At 33.6% G+C, this 15,092-nt stretch overlaps 1 protein-coding gene across 2 annotated transcripts in view; it reads right to left on the minus strand.

The window, feature by feature from the left end:
* Positions 1–15,092, minus strand: part of Dh44-R2 (Diuretic hormone 44 receptor 2) — a 96,465-nt gene that overhangs the window by 63,931 nt on the left and 17,442 nt on the right. The gene's annotated exons all lie outside the window — the stretch shown is intronic.

Genomic DNA, 15,092 nt, shown 5'->3' on the forward strand with positions numbered 1-15,092 from the left:
ACCAAGCGATCTAGGCCGGCTGTAGCCTTTGTGAGTTAGGATGTAATAGATCTACTCGGTTTGGTCGTTTTGTGAAGCTCATCGGACACGAAACGGCACTCAAGCACGATGCATAGTCAATGGTTAGCATCTAGACAACACTCCATTATATTGTAGCTGTATAAGTATCAAACCTATATGTGTAATACGGTTCAAAATACATGTTGAAAGTAGGTGTATTACATCTAAAATCTTTCTAAGCATAGAAAATAAATGAGGACGCTGTTTCCTCTAGACTGGCAATACTGGGTACCTATGAGATATGTATAATAGTATTGAAGGATTCTTCATAATGTTCACACCTAGTGCCTCAGCTAATAAAATAGTTAATGACAATAAATATAATTGTGCATGTCCATCTTGCCAACAGATACCTACCGCTAGAGCACATTTCCAAAAGTAGATTAAACAATAGAGAACTGAAATATAAGCAGAGACATTCTATTTCCGTTCAATTAAGTGCTTATCAACCTTGCTATCATTGTTACTTCATCGAATATCCGGACCAGAATTAATTTGATTGATTCACAGAAATAAATAGATAGGTAGATAGATTGTTGTGCCTTTTAATTAGATTAAAAGTAACTTTAATTTAATAATGTACCTTTAATAATGTATCAAAATGATGCCTCATTTTGATTTCACAAATAAAACACGAGATAAGGTGGTTTGCATACGAAAAGCGAAAATTCTTGTATTCTCTTCTGAGGTGAATATGTTAATTAAGGATATAGAGTAATTGGAGCGTGCATAAAACGTTCAGCTTATAGACGTCAGAGGTTGATGAAGAAAATTAAATTCAAATCATTTATTCAGAAATTAGACCTTCATAGGCACTTTTTCTCGTCAATTTTTATATTTATAGTTATTTCTCACAAGCTACAAACTACTGGCATTTCAGAACGACCACTGCTGAGAAGAAATGCTGAAAGAAACTCATTTGAACAGTGTTGGTCCCTATCATGCCAGATCGGCTTACCATTATTGTTTCTTACAATGTTTTTTATTTCTAATAATATATAAAAGTACATAATGTACATAGTCAAAAGGTATATCAAAACAGGTTATGATTCCAGAGCAGTTCCCTCTGGTAACACTTAATTCTTTGTGTTAACTGTAATCAAAAATTAGTTCAAACCGAATTGAACAGCATAGATTATATAATACTTCCAGTATCAAAAGTCTATTTTATCTAAGTCTATCCAAAAGTCTATTTTAATTTATAATTGCTGTATAAATCGTAAAAAGATATGGTAATATTGTTTACATTAAGACTAATGGAATAATTTTATATACTTAATAAAACGGAGTTTAATTAAATTTTTCCGTAAGCTAATTTACAGATAGCGTACAGTTGATACTACTGTGAGTAAAAATAATAATATTGGTATTTTTTACTTAGTGTAAAGTGAACACTAATAAAGGGAAATTTGACTGCCGAGGCCAGAAGCCAAAAGCTAATTACATTTTCTTTAATATACTTACGATACTTTTTGAAAGGCGGTCCAAGGCTGAAATAATGGTGATTTCATTATATTCTTGTCTTAGTTTAATATACGAATTAATTTCGATTCTTATTACGAAACACATTTTTAAAAATATTTTATCAAGCTAAATTTGTTTACACAAAAGCTCTTATCTTTTTAGATGATAAAAACGCTTTAAAATTAATACTTAGGGCCTAAAATTAAAAGATAAATACAGTCAACCAATTCAGTTGTAAATTAGACAAGTATTGACAACATGATCATTACTCAATACATTTAATTACTTTAATACTCTTTTAAAACAGATGACTGGATTTTATGAATTATGTCTGGTTTGTAGCAACTCCTTGTTAATTAAATAAAGAGGCTTCTAAAGCAATTAGCACCCTTTAATTCATCCTTTGAGATTGTCACACCGACATTTTAAGGAGCTTTCGGAGGCGTCAAGCAGCTAGCGTGCTTTCATAGGCTTTTTATGGTCGTAATGGGGTAGTTAATGGCCAGTGTTTTGACACTTATAGCGGCTTTTGAACTGGCAACTTTGTTGTTTGATGAAAGGGTCGGGTGACGAGGTTGAAAGTAGCATTCACGAAGTGCAGGCATGTAAGCGAAATCTTATATGTTTTATATTTTTTTTGTTTATTTATGGTTTGATTCCGTGTAATAATGACAAACTTATATGAAAGTAAAAATAAGTTTTTTTGGAACCGAGCAGGCAAATTGACATGCTTAATTGATGAAATTGACATGACAAAACATGCTTAATTACACTACCTCTCTCATCCTTCAAACCGGAACACAATAATGCAAGCGCTACCATTTGCCTGCTGAAATAGAGGAGAGTGACATACCTACTTTAGGCAGACGACCTTTGTACCTAGGTTTACCTCAGGTACACACATTGTGGAGGTGGATTACTTGTGTCTTACATAAATTACTTATCGAAGCGGTCTTAATATATATATATATATATATATATATATATATATATATATATATATATATATATATATAAAATAGTCACTTCTTCAAACTTAAGCTTTGGATGAATACTATGTGTATAATACTCGCACCTAGGTTATTTATGGAATACATTCCATAAATAATATAGTATGTGTTATAAGTGTAACATAACGCTAATATTGCATGCCTGTAAGGGTAAACTGTTGAAACTATTGTATTGTATGTGCCACACCTTGTACTGCACAGTTACTGCAATAAAGATATTTGAGTTTGAGTTTGAAAAAAAAAATAAAACATTATGTTGTGAAGAAACTATTACTAGGTATAACCTTGTCCAATAATAAAGGGATAAAAAAGCGTAACTTTTGGGTATACTTCGTAGTTTTACACCAAATCCGTCAGTGAATCACCCGGTCTATTGGTGAGAAGTTTGACTTTATCGGCTTATAATCTGACCTTTGCCCGATATCTGCCCTTTCAATGATCCTGAACAAGCGGTAGGTATATCCCTTATTGGGACTTAACATGAGTGAATAATTATATATAAACTATTCTTAACATGTTGACTCTGGTGATTATTATTTGTCTTGCGAATTCAAGCGCAGGGATTACGTAGGTCAAAAATTCTGACCATTTGTGACCTCAGATATATGCAGGAAATGGATAAACTGTCGATCTAACAACACTAGTCTGGAGTATCTAAAACGGATTGTACTTAAATAAAATGTCCTTGCTAATTCAATATAATAGCTAAGTTTAGCTTTGTCTCGTCCCGTGCGACGCGACGGAGCGGACGGCTTTGATCAAAGCAAATTGATTTTGATACCCAAAGCTGTGCGTTGCATGATATGAATATTAATACGGACCCATGTTATATACTATTCGATTAAACCCGTGGAAGCTGCGTTGATATTTGATTAACTAGCTATTAGTTTTTGTTCAGAATGGCTACTTTATTTCACTTTTTACATCCTTCTCTTTCCATATAGAAAGGTATTAGTGAACTTGTCTGTCTGTATGATCGTTAGATCGCAGTTTTTGACATTATTTTAATAAGATATATATTGTAAGTTTGGTTTTTTCATAGTATGAGTTATAAGATGATGCAAGTTTTATTAATAGTATTTTTATCCGACTGCAACTCAAGCGTTATGTTTTGGATACCTATATACAATTTGCATGAAAACTCCAACTAAAATACAATGTTATACATCTGTATATTAATATCACAGTTTAACAATAGACGGTGCTTATGAAATTCTGATGCAGATTCATTAAACTAATCAGTTATTTTGAATTAACAAATTAATGATAAAATTAAAACATGAATTCTCTCTCACATTGCCGATCGGAATACGAATATTTCCAACTGAAATAATGACCGTTTTCCCACATATTAGTCACTAAAGGCTTGAACTCAAATAAATTATAAGGAAACCATGGAGTTTTCGAACTTTGTATGTATTATATACCCTCGGGGCGAGTTCCGAACGGAACACAAATAAGAATAATGGAATTTTAGGTGAATGGCGATGTGGCCCAAACGTATAACTCACGCAATGGAACCATTCTTCATGGCCAAATTAATCAGAGATTAATGTAGCATTGTGATTTTGGACCGTTAAAATACAGGGAATTCATTAAATAAATACGGTTCAATAAAATAAATGGATTAGCTAACGTACAAATTGTCTACATGTCAAATGGTCTTTTGGCGAACCAGTATTTTAATATAATTTTCTTTAAGATTTACATCCTTATCTAGGGTAGAGCGTGGCCTACTCTCTGTGACGCCCTGGTCTTTAAAATTTGAAGATTCAGCGCTGGTTATATGACCTCCCAATCTTTTTTGAGAATGCTGTTATTGCCTGTTAGCTTTAAACTACAATACAATATCCATGAGATGAAACAGGGTGGAGAGACATAAATTTAATGCCTTATATTGTACTTTAAAACGGAAAATGTCACTTACGTACCATTGCATTCCTTTAATTGCACTTCATCATACTCGTACGCTGGTTGACAGTTTGGTTCACTATCATTCTAGTGTTTGTAATGGAGAAGGCAATGGCAAACCAGTCCATTAGTATTGCCAAGAAAGCCAATTAAATTCTACTAAGTGACCACGACCATCAGCCATGAGGCGTACCTACGACTATAAGGAAGGAAGGAAAGCGTGTGTGAAATGCTAAATAAAACATTTTCTCCACGCTCTGTTGCTAAACTTATAAGGAAAACTGCATATTGCACGTAAAGTATTACGGTCTAGTAGCTGCAAATTTTTCATTTTAAAAGTTTAAGTCTCTAACGCCGTAAAATGTCAGACAAACAAAATATTAAACGAAGTAAACACTTTTACGATGCAATAGACAAGCTTACGTTTAGGTTGTAGCTGTTTATAGACAAATTTTATTTGACATAGATATTGAAAATATTGTGTTGTATAGGCAGCTATGTTATATGAATATAATAATATCATAATTATTAGAGTAAACATGACGAAACATGTTTTTCTCTACAAGCAGTGTTTGAATTGAATTCCCCATGTTAAAAGAAACAAAACGTAATTTGAAAATGAATTTCTAAAACAAAGCTGTCTGTTACAGTTACAGCCCATACGATTCAAACAAAACATAGAAGTATTTTTGTACCAACCACAGAATTGCAAACACGATATAGGTAGAAGTGTGTTTATACTATCTGGCTTGCATTTCTAGATTTTCTATACTTATAGGGTTTTCAAGTTTATACATTTAGTATATTGTACGTAGTATAGCAGATAAATGAGCATTTGGGTTGCCATATGGTAAGCAAACAACGTAGCCCATGGCAAGCAACTCATACTTATCGAATCATCGCTCCGTTGTCGACTTTTGGAGAAAGCGATAGACTTTTCTCAAGAAAAGCTTTCTCCAAAAGAAAAGAAGACCCCGAGACTGATGTCGTGATGGTTTTAATAGAAAGAAAGAATAAAATCTATTTGCGAAAAACAAGAGTACAAATATACAAATTCATGTTAAAATGAATTAAATCTACACGTTTTACCGAATATAGGTATGCAAATATAAATAAATAAAGAGAAGCATAATTTCAAATGTATTATGATTACAATTTCAGTGCCACCAGCATGGCGCAGCTACCTACTGACGCAATGTACACGAACGTTTCCTGCGCGTTCTATCTTCACAACTGTCATGGCTGTGTCAGTGAATTGGACATTTATTGATTATGGAGCGATCGCACTTGACTCCCCAAAAAGTGGAGTGGTGATGAAGCATTATCAATCTGCCTATTGAGAGGTAATTGATCGAGTGAGAGCGGGTCATTGATCTAAGGACGGCTCGATTTTAGTTTCCTTTTTAAAGATTTGAAATCTATCGTTAAATTGGGATGTCTCTGAATTTTTTGGCTTAATTTTTTTAAAATCTAAAAATGTACACATACTTACATCTCGTGGTGAAAAAAAATGTAGCAGTGTTGCAGCAATTATTGTTGTATCATTTGATTGAAAAATTCAGTGTTAGATATTTTAAAGTTTACCTAATATATTTTACACACTGATTGAGTTATTAGTTTAGAATAAATACGGATGGATTGATTTAATTTTCTTATTGTGGCGATTTCCTCTTCGACCAACTAAGCCGACCAACTTGTTGTTCAGAATGAAATTTGATAAGAAACTTTGCTTCATACGATCAAACCAATTGTATGTTGAAATTGCTTGCACATGATGTTCCACATTAGGTATGCTTAGTCTTATACCTAAGTGTAGCCGATCGAAAGGTCACTATCGAATAACTTATCGATAGTTTAGCAGTAGATGAACTATTGATACTATCAGTAGTGATCTATCTATCTCTAACTACTGATCATATCGATAGCGCCGGGTACTAGGAATCGATAGTATCGAAAAATATCGATACTAGTATTGACATTTCAATGATTTTTCAAGATCAACTATTGATTTAACTTTGAGACAAGCGGGCGTATTTTTAGATTGGTTATGATTAGACATAGATCTACACTGGATCTAACGCATGATAGTGTATAATAAGTATCCGATGGAATGATGTTTATTGATATGCCTTCCTGACCATAAATTCAATCCGATGCATCTATTTCGATCATACTTTTGCTGCCAAAGCCGAGACACGTGTCAATTATAAATAGATTTTAGATCGATCACTGAAATATCTGTTTTACTTTAAGCCTAGGGTTAGTTCCACTAGTCAGCTTTGATGATAACTTTACCTGCGCAGAAAAACGTAAAGTACGCCATTTTGTCAACATTGTCAGCGGCGTGCAGTTTAAAGTCAACGTCAAGTCTACAAAATAAGTAGTGTTTGTCATTCGGCCAAGCAGCTTTCAAACGAACTATTGAGGAAATTTTTTATATAGGAAACTTTTTATATACGTCCTGGCCGAGGGCTTATGAGAACAGGTTAACTGTAATTAAATATAAAATAGAACCAATAGTCATCTTCAATAGGAAACTGACTCATGAATTACCTACTGATGCGCAATTTTCAAAAGATAATATATATTTCCTTACTGTCACATAAATAATGTTGATTCAATTTAATTTAACTCATTTTGCTGATACCATGGATGTTTTAAGGGTAATAAAAAGGCGGCCTGATTGCCTGCTCGCATGGGACATGGAAAAGTTGATTATAAAAATACTGGCATGATATTTTCCTGATACATTTTGAATAATGTTATTTCTCTCTGATGTATGAGAGTTGATCTCATATGAATTGTAAATACTTTAATTTTCATACCGTATATCAAATTTCACTATATTCAACTATGGTACCTATGTCAAATTTAAAATGTAGTTAATGAGTCGACGCATATTTACGTTTGCTATTAGTAGCAAACGTAAATAAAGCCTAGTAAAACGGAAGTAAAGCCTAGAAGCACAGCTTGTCTGTTATATTAGTAGGTTAAATACAAAATATTTGCAAGTTCATGAGATTACACATTTGAACACAGCGACGACGAACACTATTAAATTCTTGGCCCGGACTCGCAATAGCAATAAGCATTGGGAAAAGTGATTATATTTAGCTTGCATTTTTTTCCGAAAAAAAAATATAGTACTATATGTCCAATGTCCTATACGTATTTATATAAATATTATGTACATTATTATTAAAATCTTCTTGACCTTTTCCGGCGGCGGAACTCCTTCCACTTAACTCTTTTTGCCATTTCATTTAACACTCCCTTCCTATTCCTACTTACTTTCATTTACGCAATCCATCCTGACTCTGATTTTCCTCTCTGATATTTTCGACTCCCATTTCCCATTCCCATCTCAAAATATGATCATACAATCATAAGTTATAACTATTTAGATTCTCATTCACTGGTGCTATTTTCATACTTCCTCTTATATAATCCTTCCGTATTTTATCCATACTTGATACTCCACACATTTCAATATTAAAATATATCTATTATTATATATCTATCGCTTCTACAATATCGTATAGCGCAAACCTTTCTCTCTCATCTGACCGTCTTTTCGGCGCCTTCTTTCTTCATACCTTTTTTTATCTCCTGCTACCTACATATACGTAATGAATACTTATGAAATAATCTGCATAAATTTATTTACATAGAAGAAAACACCGGGTATCTATATAAAGAGCACTAGAGATAATGCGAAAGTTTCATCAATCATGGTTGATCATTTTGCTACCACGGTCGGAGTTAGTTTATACAGAGCGATATGACAGATTAAACCTACGCATTATCATTTACTAATATTTATAGATAAATTAATGTATAACATACCTAAGTACCGATTCGCTAATCTCATAAAATTATATTGCTTGTGTAGTTACCATAAATCGTTGACCAAAAACCGTACCCTAAATAGGCGAAACCATTTCGGAGATAAATGGGGAAATTCGTTTTTTGCATACGCAAATAACCTCCACCTTATTCTAAAAGTATACCTACACCTTTCCTGTTCCACCATGAGGAAAGATCTGGAGAGCCTAATTTACATAAATACGAAGACGTAACCAAAAAATAAGTTTAATGGCGGGTTGTAACGTCAAATTTGTCGTCGACTTTAACCGGTCTCCCGCTGACGTTTAGACAAAATAGCGTACTTCGCGTTTATCTGCGTATGTTAAATTTAACGTCGAAATTGACGGTGCAACCCATTTTAAGTTTGATATAAATAGAAACTTTTTAATCTTCGAACATGAACTTCACTTAAAGTTATTTTAGGTACTACAATATATTTGCACTAACTTCCAGGTAATTAATTACGACGAGGGTATAAAAGCAATGATTTGAATAGCTCCTGATTTCAATGGCCTCAAAAAATACTTAACCCAGTTTATTAGGTTCTCGAAATTGTTACAAAACTTTCTCCAAATGGTCTACTAATAAGAAATGTTAACTTCCTTATTTATCCTATCGCCGATGCCATCATCGAATTAATCAATAGAGGCAATCTGCGGAAAAATATAAATCAGTAGCCAGAAATTTTGCCCAAAAACGGCTACTTTCAAAAAGTCGCTGCTGCGGTCTAATATTGTTATATGGGGTGATTTTGAAACAGTTGAGTATCGGTCGGCCCATAGCCCAAGTCAGACTGTGACAAATTGCTGTGTCGTGTCCTCTCCCGAACTGTGATCGGTTTTGTTCAAGGATTCCAGGAAACGTTATTATGGTGCGGACTTTTTGTGTGTGATAGTAATGGATTTCTGTCCATTTCTTTTCCTCAGATGCGAGTTTGCAGTGCAGTGAGACGCAGCTAAATTAATCACATCTCGATGTGGTTATCGTTGCGTTACAATGCCTCACTCTGATTGGTTGGCTGCATCTCATTGCTGAAAATTTAGAAGGTGTAAATCAAACTGCAACCTTGTACCATAGCCTCAGAGCTAATGTAGTTTTCAAGTCAAGAACTTATCTATGTTTCTCTACTATGTCTCTATACTATGCCTTGCTATGTTTCAATTTGCAGAATGAGTAGAATCAGTGTGTTTTACGGTAGGAAAATACCATATTTATGCTACAAAGTACCTATACGATAATAGCGTTGCAGACGGATTACACAAATACACAACAATGTCGTGGAAAAATAATATAGTATTGGAGACAAAGTTCAAACAATATCAATAATATTCTTCCGTAGCTGACTGTCAGAGAATGGACAGACAAAATAGGTTTTAACGTAGATATTGAAGTTTGGTATGTAGGGTCCTTAGGGAGTGAAAGAGATAATTATGGGTACGAAAAAAAAGAACGGACGTAAAAGTAGCGACGAATAAATAGTTACTACTGATATTTAAATTCTCCTGACGGATCGACGCCACAGACGCCGCGTGTCGACCATCGGATGTGAACAATTTACGAATCACGACCATTCGAGACTTGAGTCACTCACACCTCCTTTGAATGCATATTTTGTTCAATTAGGTGATCGAATGCTTCTCGTGTCCCTGTGAATAATGTGATAAGAAACTCTTTGCCCTTTTTTTAAAGCAGATTTTTTAAATTGGTTGCAATGATCAGCGGACCCGAGTGCTGGAATTTATTCAATAGTTCATTAATATACGTATCATTACAAAGTCTTACTAATATAAATGCGAAAGTTTGTGAGGATGTATTATTTGTGTGTTATTGTGTGTTGTTTGGCGCGTAAACTACTGGACGGATTTTTGAAATTTGATACCTTCATAAAGCTCCTATCTAATAAGGATACTTTAGGTTTATTATAAATGAGTTTCACATTCACCTCAATATCCAATAATTATAGTGCTTATAGATCCCATAACAAATTTACACCTAAAAACAATATAATATGTATGAAACGATTTAATTCGCTATTTGCGTACTAAGCAGTTGTCAAAATGCAATAAAAATCTGGGTCAGATGGTACAGAACGATTCGTTATTTGATATTAGATTGGTACGGTATGGTATGTCGCGTCGTCTTCATGTAAATCGATTCAATTTTCCTATCAAATGTGAACGCGCGCCATATCTACATCGGGTGATTGTACTTCGCACCGCTGGTTGTAGCTACAAGGATTGTGTAAGGAAAGTATTTCTCGAATTTTATATATATGTAATTTTATAATATTCTATTTGCGAGATAATTTTTGATACCCTGTATGATTTTTTTTGCAAATTGTAGCAATTGTCATTCATACTACGCGACTTTTGAAAACTAAGCCGTTTTTGGGCAATATTGAACTAAACTGGCATATACCAGTTTACTTCTATATTGGCAATATTATCAAAAGTCGCGTAAATCTATTTTAATCCGAAACGTATTCTCATATATTTTACTACTAAGCAGGCGTATCATACAGGTACACAGTCTACCTGATGATAAGTGGTCACCACAGCTATCAACGCCTGCAACACCAGGGGTATCGCATTGCATACTTAAGCCACAAGGCTTAGGATCTTTTGCCACTTTGCCTGTAATTACACTGCCTCTCTCACTCTTCAAACCGAAACACAACAATTCAAGCACTGCTGTTTGGCGACAGAAATAGATGAGAGTGAGAGAGAGTGCATATCAATGCAGACGACCTTTGGACCAAGGTCTACCACTGCTGAATGTTTTTCTATTATTTTTATTGTCATTGGGGTTTTAAAAAGTATTATTGTTCTTATTTTTATTTTGTTTGTTAACTGTATCTCTCTTCATAGTCTTATTTCGCTATGGCTGAGGTCGTGGTACACGTTAAAGGTAACCTCAAAGTTGACGGTGAAACCCAACCGTACATAGCAAAAGAATAGGTGAATCATATGACAGTCTGAATCTTTCGCCACTTAAATCTCGTTAGTACTTTATGTAACTATAGATAAGCTAACAGTAAGACTTGGCGTGTTATCGCTTAGATTCGACTAATATATAAATGATGTAATACGAGAAAAGCTATGAAATTCAAGAGATACCTACTTAATGCTTCGGTGTCTAAACCATTTTCGTACCTTAAGGGAATATTATGTAAATGTATAATAATGGAGTATTAGGCGGCTACCATTACCATAGTACAAAAATATTCCATTAGTGATTATATGCTCTGTTCGAGCCCTTGGACCTAAAATATGTTTGTATAATTATGCGGGTTAACCTACGTGAAACTACGTGATAGAAAGAAACTCCGAATACAATGGAAACTATTATTACGAAACCAAGTTCTTAACAAAGTCCTTCTTTCAGAATCCGAAAGGTATAGAATTTGTTATTTATGTATAGTACAATAATATTGTATAGCCCATACAAGTTACATGGTATAAATAAGTACAAAATGTGTCATACATAGCGATACATACAAAATGTATCATATGATAATGATTTAGTTACAATGCGCAAATGGCGGCCTTATCTCTGTAAGCAATTTCTTCCAGGCAACCTTTTGAAAAAATATGGCATTATTGTATGATATGTAATTTCGTGTCAAAACAAACTCTGCCGCGTCTGTCTATCTGTTCTCGATAAAATCAAAAACTATTGCTCGGAAATCATCAATGCAGTTTTAACCAATATATAGAGCAAAGTTTAGGTGAGCGAAGCATTCTAGTATGAGTAGTGGTTTTGGGACAAAAAAGCAAGAAATGCTGCAATAGTATAATTTCACGTTAGTTACCCTCGAAGTATTTACCTCCCCAAGCAACCTGTTGCATACAATTCATTTTCCTACTTTATTTTTCTATTATACCCTTAGACTTATACCCTTGACTTTTGTCCTATTGTATTATATGGGTTATGAAATGAGTCATGTAGTTCAAATGCCAAGTAACAAAATATTCCTATCTATTATCCATCCATCATATATCTATTTAGGTACACTATATTCCATCATCTGGGATTACGTCGCTTATAACTTTATTATATTTTACTTTACGTATGTGCTACCTTGACAAATCTATAGACTTTACAGTTGGACGGATCCCCAACTGTAGATCCCAAAAATGCCACCTTAAAACAAAACAAAATCCTACTCACGACATACATCATCATATAGAACAAAACTATCACAACACTACGATAACATCTACTCCTATTTTGAGGGATCACCAATCTGCTGATGCTTCTCTGGCAGTCAGCCAACAATCTAGTAACGTTTAGAATACGCAGACCAATTTATGTAACATTTCTTATGTAAACAATATTAATTCAATATAAAATTCTACAAGAGTCTAGTCAAGTAGTTTATCTATGGTTTTAAAGCGACAAGCAGTCTGCTAAAGATAATAAAATGGCACAAATTGCACACGGATATAAGCAAAGTTTACTTTGAAATATTCAATTACGTGCATGTCGATGGCAAATCCACAAACGCTATATCGGAGACTAAATATATTCTTGGCAGAACCGAACTACTTCGGCACTTCTGGCTTCATCGGAAGCTGCCGTAAAACTGCCATTTTTCATAAATAATATTACAATATTTATTACTAATGAAATACGAAAGAGAGAAAATAATATTGGCTGTTAATATATTTCGGTTCTTGGAACTGTGAAAAACGAATTATAAAATAAAATTAATCTCATAAACTACATTCTTCACATTTCATTCATAACAAAATGTAGGTACTTCTACATAATTTCCACTTGTGAATTCACATTAAATTATTTGAAACGTCGAATTGAAAATTAATGACTGAATACCTGTCTCCATTTTTATATTATATTTATATTATTATAATTAATAGTTTAGATGATCATCTACAAAAATCAAGACAAAGTAAATTTTAAGTTGATTTATTTCACATAATTCATTTTAAAAAATATAACATTGTTCTATTTTTTTTAGCTATGGAAATAAGCAGAACACGTAGTCTTTGTACTCACAATGTATTAAGGTACAAAACTTTGAGAACTAATGAATCAGTGTGCAGTGACCGCATTGTACTTTTATCCACATATTAAGTTCTAACCCGCCGCCAGTATGAAAAACCTATATTTGCTTTTAATTATGCCTGGCCTTTAAAATAAGCATTTATAATATTATATCACATTATGAAGAGTCCAAGTAAAATTAAATAAGATATGATATACTCGTTTCATATTCTCAGCGGGTTTTAAATCTTGAGGCTAGTAAATCAGCCCAACTTAAGTAGAAAATCTGACGTATGGTATTGCGTGGGTCGTACAGTCGACCGCATGTCAAGATCCAGACCCAGCGTGGATCTCTATGCTGCGGTAATAGGAGTGAATTTGCAATGGATCAGGGTGACTAAATTTGACTGAACGCTCTGTATAATGTCGCATACTATGTTTTCATTTTCACAAGCGGAAATTAAAAGTGTGACTTTGTTGTTAAAATAGACGCGTGAAATATATATATATTTTTTCATGATTTTGTATATTCTGGAGGAGCAGTGTTTTTAAGATGTCTTTGTTCATCATCAGCTTTTGATGTTTCCACTATTGGGCATCTGTTGTGAAAAAGCTATTCATTTGTTTAGATCATAGTTCTTATATCTATGGTTTAGATGTAAATGTGTAATTACTTGGATATAATTCCGTTTAATATTTTATTAAAGATATTCAACTCATTTCAAGAAAAAATAAATACTTAAATACTTTAGCTTTATCTAAAGACGTCTTAATGCTAACTGCTTACTGGTACGTTTTGTATTTAAGCCAAATGAGCTATTTATTTAATAAAAATATGTAACAATAGTGCCACACCATAATATAATTTTTGATTTGTCCCTAGTGATAGCATTAAAGGGGGCAAAAAGGGAAATTTAATACGTGTGATATAAAGACGTAACATGGGGATCTCGTATCACAATTATGGAAGACAATGGAATATTATCAACTAAAATATTTTCCTCTTACGTGTTGGGCCATAATGACCACAATAAAGTTACTAGGGACCACTAATTCATAGCGAATTTCTTTTCAAATCTATACATTATAATAAAACTGTAAGTAGGTTATGTTCGTACATAGGAGATATTAAAGAAAAATAATAATGGGAGATCTTTATTGGACTAATAGAAGCAAAAAATTTTTTTTTTAATTATATCTATCTGTATGTTAGTTCGCATATCACGCATAAAATTACCTGGTTATCAAATCCACCGCATCTTACCATTTCGTTTATATGTATATATTGTAAGACCCTGAATAAGTAACCCCACTCAACACATACCATAATTAAATCATGCTTAGTAAGATAAATCTAACAGGCCTATATTTGGTGAAAATTTCATTAGAGGCAGGACATCGAGCGTTCGGTTTACGCGCGCCCGGCCCTTTATTTCCGGACCAAATTGAAGCTCTAATTAATAAAGTAGACCACACTTAGTCGGGATGTCCTCCAGTAGTCCAATTCGTTAAGTGTTTTGTCGATATGTGGGTTGGGGTAAACTATAATCTTATTTTTACTTGCTCTTTTCTTACTAAACAAAAGACGCAAAACACCATTAGATTGCTCATTCCCTGGCATGAATGATACAACCAATGGCTGCGGAATTCAGAGATAGATAGTATAGGGATGGAGCTATATAGGTACACTGGTAATTCATCCGAATGTAAGAAAGAAAATACGTTTATTTTGTACAAAATACATAAGAACAGCTACCTGTAGGTATATATTGA

The sequence above is a fragment of the Plodia interpunctella genome, chromosome 18, assembly GCF_027563975.2.
Source record: "Plodia interpunctella isolate USDA-ARS_2022_Savannah chromosome 18, ilPloInte3.2, whole genome shotgun sequence".
Classification (NCBI taxonomy): domain Eukaryota; kingdom Metazoa; phylum Arthropoda; class Insecta; order Lepidoptera; family Pyralidae; genus Plodia; species Plodia interpunctella.